Genomic DNA, 6,559 nt, shown 5'->3' with positions numbered 1-6,559 from the left:
CAGCCATCCCCCCTCCCACGACAATCAATGCCCCAAAAATATCGAATAAAATTTTGAGGTAGCCATTTTGTTCAGCTTTGTTGAAAGGGTCAGAAATTATAACTTTTTGGATGACATCTCTCCCCTACTGCTCTCAAAATCAGAGTTTGAAGTTTTCCCCGGGGGCGCATAAGTTTATAGAAAGGATGGTCGTATTAACTTCGGAGCGGGCTTGTTGGATTGGAAATCAGAAATCTTAGTTCCTTTTTTAAGAGTCAACGTGATCGGAGGCCATCTAATGCCTCCCCCCCCCGCCATCTGTTTTCCAAATGAATCCGATAGTAATTCCTAAATAGCCGATTGTTCAAAAAATTGTCCAAAGATCACATTGCAAGGCCTCTGGAGTTGACGCAACCCCTTAGAGTCTGGGGGAAAGAATGAGATTAATGATACACTGAAACAATCTTCTCGAGATTAAGGTAAATTTTCTATTTTCTGCCGCATTATACTTCACACAGCTCGAGGTCGTGGAAAAAAAGAAGAAAAAACAAGAAAGGATAGCGAAACGGAGAAAACTTACAGTTCGTACCAGATATTTCTGCAAGATTAATTAGATAAGAGAAGCCCCACCTGATGTTGGGCATAAAAATGGCATACAAAGAATTGTTAAGTTGTTCCAACATTATGGAATTACTACGTATTTCTTAAGTCCATCTTTTCTGGAAGATCGACTCAAGAATAGTCACTGAGAAGATATTCAATTTATTGATGAAGTTAGTTCATTATCTGATGCCCCATCTTAAACAGTTTAACTGACTTCGACCCTTTTATTTAATTTTCACTGAAACGTTTTTTAATTTTTTATTATTTTTTTTACTTCGCTGTTTTTCAGCTTTCTGTTTTCTAACTTTAAAATCGCGATTCTTACTGTTTTCTGACTGACTTGACAATGGGCAATCATGATAACTTCTACTTAATTTGTTTTATATTATTTCCTTTAGTGCGTCCTCAGTCACAAGACTTAAGGAGTCCTAGACTAGGTCAGTCGTTTTTTAATGGCGGATCTAATACTAAGTGAACATCAGATCTTTACAATACGACTACTATGCAGGAAAGGTAGGATGTATATTCAGGATGAGAGAAGTCAATTTTTTCTACTAATCCAATCGCTAACATATTTGAAGTACCCTGAACAGTAAAAATCAAATCTGAATGTTTGATTGAAATTTAAATATATACGTGTATATGAAACATGTATACATATGAAAAAATAGGAAAAAAAAAATCGGTAATTCAATTTTTATTAAAAACGTTCATATTCAGTTTTTCTAGTAGCGGTTGCCAAATTAAAATAATCATTTGTGAAAAATCAGCTAAAAACGTAGAGCACCTAATAGCTTAAAATAATGTATCTTTCCTTTGAATGAAGGGTGAAGAACGTTTTCGTACTTAAGGAATTAACTTGTGCTTTTGATTAATGTGCCAACGCCGACAGCAATGTGGCTCTGCTCTATAACTATAATAACTTTGAAACAATCATAAGAAAATTTTTAAAAACTGCTGTTTTGAGGTTCAGATAACTAAGGCCGGTTCGATTTGACAGTGTAAATGACAGCTGATTGTTTCAATTGGTTCAGAGGAAATTTTCACAACTATGGGCATCTAAAATGAGGAAAAATCTGGGATTCAATTTATAATGAAAAATACTTTCATATGCAGTTATAACTCTTTGATAATAGTGACAGCCGAATTTGAAAAAAAAGAAACATGGGTTGAGAAAAATCAGTTAAAAATAAAATGGTTCCAAACAGTTTAAGAAAGTGCTGCTTTCCTTTAAAAGCTGTCTTTAAGAGTTATCATTTTTTTAGTGTTTGGTGGAAAGTGTTGTCAAATCAGCTAATTGGTTTTGCTATCTCTTTTCATTTTTCAGCGTGGCAACACCGACAAAAATATGGTACTGTGTAAAATTTAATAACTTCACAAAACCTAAAGATAGATCTTAAGAAATTCGCGTCTTTCAAGTATATATCTTGGATGGGTCCCACGGGCGATTTTATATATATATATATATATATATATATATATATATATATATATATCAATAACTGAAAAATCAGTTAAAAATAAAATGGTTCCAAACAGCTTAAGAAAGTGCTGCTTTCCTTTCGAAGCTGTCTTTAAGAGTTATAATTTTTTTAGTGTTTGGCGGAAAGTGTTGTCAAATCAGCTAATTGGTTTTGCTATCTCTTTTTCATTTTTCAGCGTGGCAACACCGACAAAAATATGGTGCTGTGTAAAATTTAATAACTTCACAAAACCTAAAGATAGATCTTAAGAAATATATATATATATATATATATATATATATATATATATATATATATATATATATATATATATATATATATATATATATATATATATATATATGAGAAATAGTCTCTTATAAAATAATAATTTTATTTAAGGTTCTTGGAAAGAATATATTGTAAACTATAACGCTTAAAATTTGTGACGCTTAAAAAATATAACTTAAAATTTGGCTTTTTGTCCTCTCATGGTGTAACTCAATATATTTTCTTGTTTTACAGATAGTCCAATTCAATCTCAACTCAACGTCACTGTCAATCGTTCCACCGCTGTCGGCACGAAGTTTTCTGATCGCCTAACAGAGTTAGACTTAATGAAGGATGAAGCGAACAAACATTTAGAAGCCTTGAAGTCTCTATCAGCACCCTAGATAGGCTAGAAAAGCAAATGCCCAAAGATATGCACCTGCCACAAAGCAAAGATGAAGCCGACAAACTTATCAAAATATAAAGGTACTTTTTAGATCATCCAATGCTTCGTTTCCCGAGAGTATTTTTTTAGGCCGAAGTGGCCATAATAGTGAATAAGAAAAATCGCATTATTCTTGGTCTGTCTTAAACCGAAATTTGCTTTTGAAGTTCATTTACGCCGAAAAAACTGCGTGTCTAGACATTCAACTAAAAGGCTATGCATAGAGTATCATTTAAAACGACATTATTCAAATCAATGTGGCAGTACATCCGACAAGTACAAGTTTGGTAAGTCAACCCTTGCCAATTTACACTGAAACTAATAAAACTTTGACTACAATATATTCAACAACAAAATCCATTATTCATGCTGATTCGAATCCTTCAAAATGTACTAGCTTGAAAACTATTCATGAAAATGTGCAGTATTTTAGAAACAGGAACTAAATTTCCCCTTACGTACATCTTAAACATTTATAATCCTAATAGGGGGGGGGGGATAATGCTAGAATTACCTCTCACTCAATTGGACTATCTGTCTTGTTTTTGTTCTACAGTTAGCCTAGATTTCATGCCCACAACTATTCGCTTTTACTTCAAAGTGGCTATAATAGCGATTGGAAAAATCCAAAATTTTATCACAAAAAGAAATTAACTCTATTTTTCTCGGTCTGTCTTAAACTAAAAAAAGGAGACAGAATTACATGAAGCAATAGCACAGGGATGTACGCAAGGGAGTGCTCTTTGCCCCTCTACGGAATCCTGATTTTTTCCGATTGTCTAGTAATTTTCATTAAACTAATCCAAAAATATTGTTTATGTCACAAAAAAAAGTTTTTGCGTACCTGCCTGTACTAGTGTAAAAATCGTTAAAACAACCAAACAGAAGCTTCAGCCGAAAAAGGGAACTGAATGACTGTACAGTTTTTCTTAGTTTTTATGGCACTTATAGTGACATATAGCGATCGCAAATTCAGTCAGTCTGTCTATCTGTCCCTGTTTTGCAAATTTAGGCACCTCCAGATAAGCTACGACTATGAAATTTGGCAGGTGTATTAGGGACCAGACCATATTAAATTAGAAATAGTCGTTTCTCCGATTCGACCATCTGGGGGGGGGGGGGGAGTGTGGGGACGGTTAATTTGGAAAAATTAGAAAAAATGATGCATTTTTAACTTACGAACGTGTGATCGGACCTTAGTGAAATTTGATAATTAAAAGGATATGGTGTCCCAGAGCTCTTATTTTAAATCCCGGCCTGATCCAGTGACATTGGGGGATTGGATGGGGAAACCTAAAATCTCGGAAAACGCTTAGAGTGGAGGGATCGGGATGAATCTTGGTGGGAGAAATAAGCACAAATACCAGATACGTGATTGGCATAACTGGAATGGTCCGCTCTCTTTGGGGAAGTTGGGGCGAAGGTTAATTCTGAAAAATTAGAAAAAATAAGGTATTTTTAATTTACGAAGGAGCGATCGGATCTTAATGAAACTTCATATTTAGAAGGACCTCATTATTCAGATCTCTTATTTTAAATCCTTACCCGATCCAGTGTCATTGAGGGGAGTGGGGGGGGGGGGTGGTCGGAAATCTTGGAAAACGCTTAGAGTTGAGAGATCAGGATGAAACTTGTTGGGAAGAATAAGCACAAGTCCTAGATACGTGATTGACATAACCGGACCGAATCCGCTCTCTTTCGGGGAGTTGGAGGGGGTATTAATTCAGAAAAATTAGAAAAATCTGAGGTATTTTTAACTTGTGACCGTAACTTAATGAAATATGGTATCTAGAAGGAACTCATGTCTCTGAGCTCTTATTCTAAATCCCAACCAGATCTGGTGACATTTGGGGGAGTCGGAGGGGGAAGCTGGAAATCCTGGAAAACGCTTAGAATGGAGAGATTGGGATGAAGGTTGGTGGGTAGAATAAGCAAATGTCGTAGATACGTGATTGACGTAAACGGACTGGATCCGCTCTATTTTGGGGATTGGGGGGTCCTGCGTTTTGGCGGGAGTTCGGTGCTTCTGGATGTGCTAGGACGATGAAAATTGGTAGGCGTGTCAGGAAACTGCATAATTTGACTTGATAAAGTCGTTTCCAACGATTAACCCGATTTGGTTAAAAAATACAAATAGAAAAATAAAAAATACACAATATTGGTTATTTTTAAAGTAAGAACTGTTTTTTAAAGTAGTTAGAAAATCTTATATTGCGAACTTGAATAGAAATAACAACAGGTAAAGCAATGGGGAATTTATCTAAGACAGTGTAATTTTATAAATCGTAAATGAATATTTCGGCTCTATATCCAAGATCAACCCTCAACAAAGTACATTTATAAATACGATAAGTCTTACAATAAAACGAGATTGTTAAAACTGAAATAAAAAAATTGAAACATTCCCAGAATCATTACTTCAAGGAAGTTCAGGCAGGACTCAAGGACTCGTTAGTTGCTTACAGTTGCAGCGAAAACTAAAATGTGAATGTTGTTTTCTTATTTTTGAGCATTATCACAGTTGACATTTCAGCATTTGTCAAGTAATGACAATAGATTTGAATCCGACTGCTACTAATTGATTATTAAATGTTACTAATCTCTACACCTCTCTATGAACTTGTCATTATTTTGTGAGTGGTCTTCACCAAGAAATTTCTTACGGTTTGGGAACAATTAAATGTCTATTCTCCTGTAATTACCGATGAATATTACATGTTGCGCCAGTTTATTGAATGCAGAAGTTAAAAGAAAAAAGCGATAAGAATAGTATTTGATTTAAAGTTAAAGATCCCTCCTAAGCTCGAATACAACTGACATGACAGGGAACTCAAGTTGGTCACTAAAAAAAAAAAAAAAAAAAAGCAGTACTGTCGAACTTTACCCTAACAAAGTACAAAAATTAGTGGTAGAAACTTTGATTAATTATTCATACTTTTGATCTTTTATGATGTTTTTTGATGCTTTGCATTGAGAAAAAAAAAAATAACCATTATTTCCAATAGTACAGAACAAGTATATTTGTGTGCATTTCTTTTTACTAGACTATGTTCTGCATACTAGTTTAACCCTCACTAGCGTATAGTCTATAAAAAAACAAACTAAAAAAAATAGATTCTGTCTACTTTTAGGAAATTAAAGGTTGGTTCAACTAAATTTAAACCATTTCTTAAGATAAAAAATTCAAATAGAGGTATCGCTTTCACGTTGCATGTATTACCTTAGAACTTGGAACCTCCAGAGCCAGGAATGGTGCAGAGGACGTCTGTGAAACCTCACCAGACATCACACAGCTTGGCTGCAGCCCTTCCGTCCTCCTACTGTGTTATGATTGCTATTTAATTGATTCGTTTGTTGGTTCGCTGATTTATATTAATTTATATCATGTGCATCAGCAGGCCACATAAAACCAAAACAAAAATCATATAATTTATTCTGTGTAGGAAAAGGCTGCCCCTTGTTTATTCCCACCTCCATCTCATCGTCGTAGAAACTTCGGAGGATTCTCATTCGATCGTAAATTGTGAGTTCTATTCCTTTTTAAGTTGAAAGAGATTGAATCTCTTTCCATTTGGAGGGGGAAGGGCAGGAAAAGCTAGGTAAGGGCGTAAATCTTTCGAGGGGGTGGAATGGGAAAAAACTTGAAAAACAGGCAATTTCTTGATAATAGGAGGTGGTTCAAATTCACTAAACACCCAAGATACGGCCATGTTTGCCTGATTTTGAAAGAGTTTTAAAAGAAAAAACGGAGAAAGTAGGTATTATTGATGGAAATTTCAGCATTCAATTGAGCGCTTCA

At 34.8% G+C, this 6,559-nt stretch overlaps 1 protein-coding gene across 3 annotated transcripts in view; it reads left to right on the top strand.

Moving 5' to 3' along the window:
* Nucleotides 1-2,497: 2,497 nt before the first annotated feature.
* The window catches only part of LOC136028371 (microtubule-actin cross-linking factor 1-like), a 150,957-nt gene continuing 146,895 nt past the window's right edge, over nt 2,498-6,559 (top strand). For all 3 annotated transcript variants that reach the window (XR_010617817.1, XR_010617818.1, XM_065706167.1), the window contains exon 1: nt 2,498-2,801. The gene's annotated coding sequence lies outside the window, so the exon portion shown is untranslated. The remainder of the gene's footprint in view (nt 2,802-6,559) is intronic.

This window comes from Artemia franciscana, chromosome 6, assembly GCF_032884065.1.
Source record: "Artemia franciscana chromosome 6, ASM3288406v1, whole genome shotgun sequence".
NCBI lineage: Eukaryota > Metazoa > Arthropoda > Branchiopoda > Anostraca > Artemiidae > Artemia > Artemia franciscana.
The sequence above is the reverse complement of the archived record's forward strand: the minus strand, read 5'-3'. Positions and strand labels throughout refer to the sequence as shown.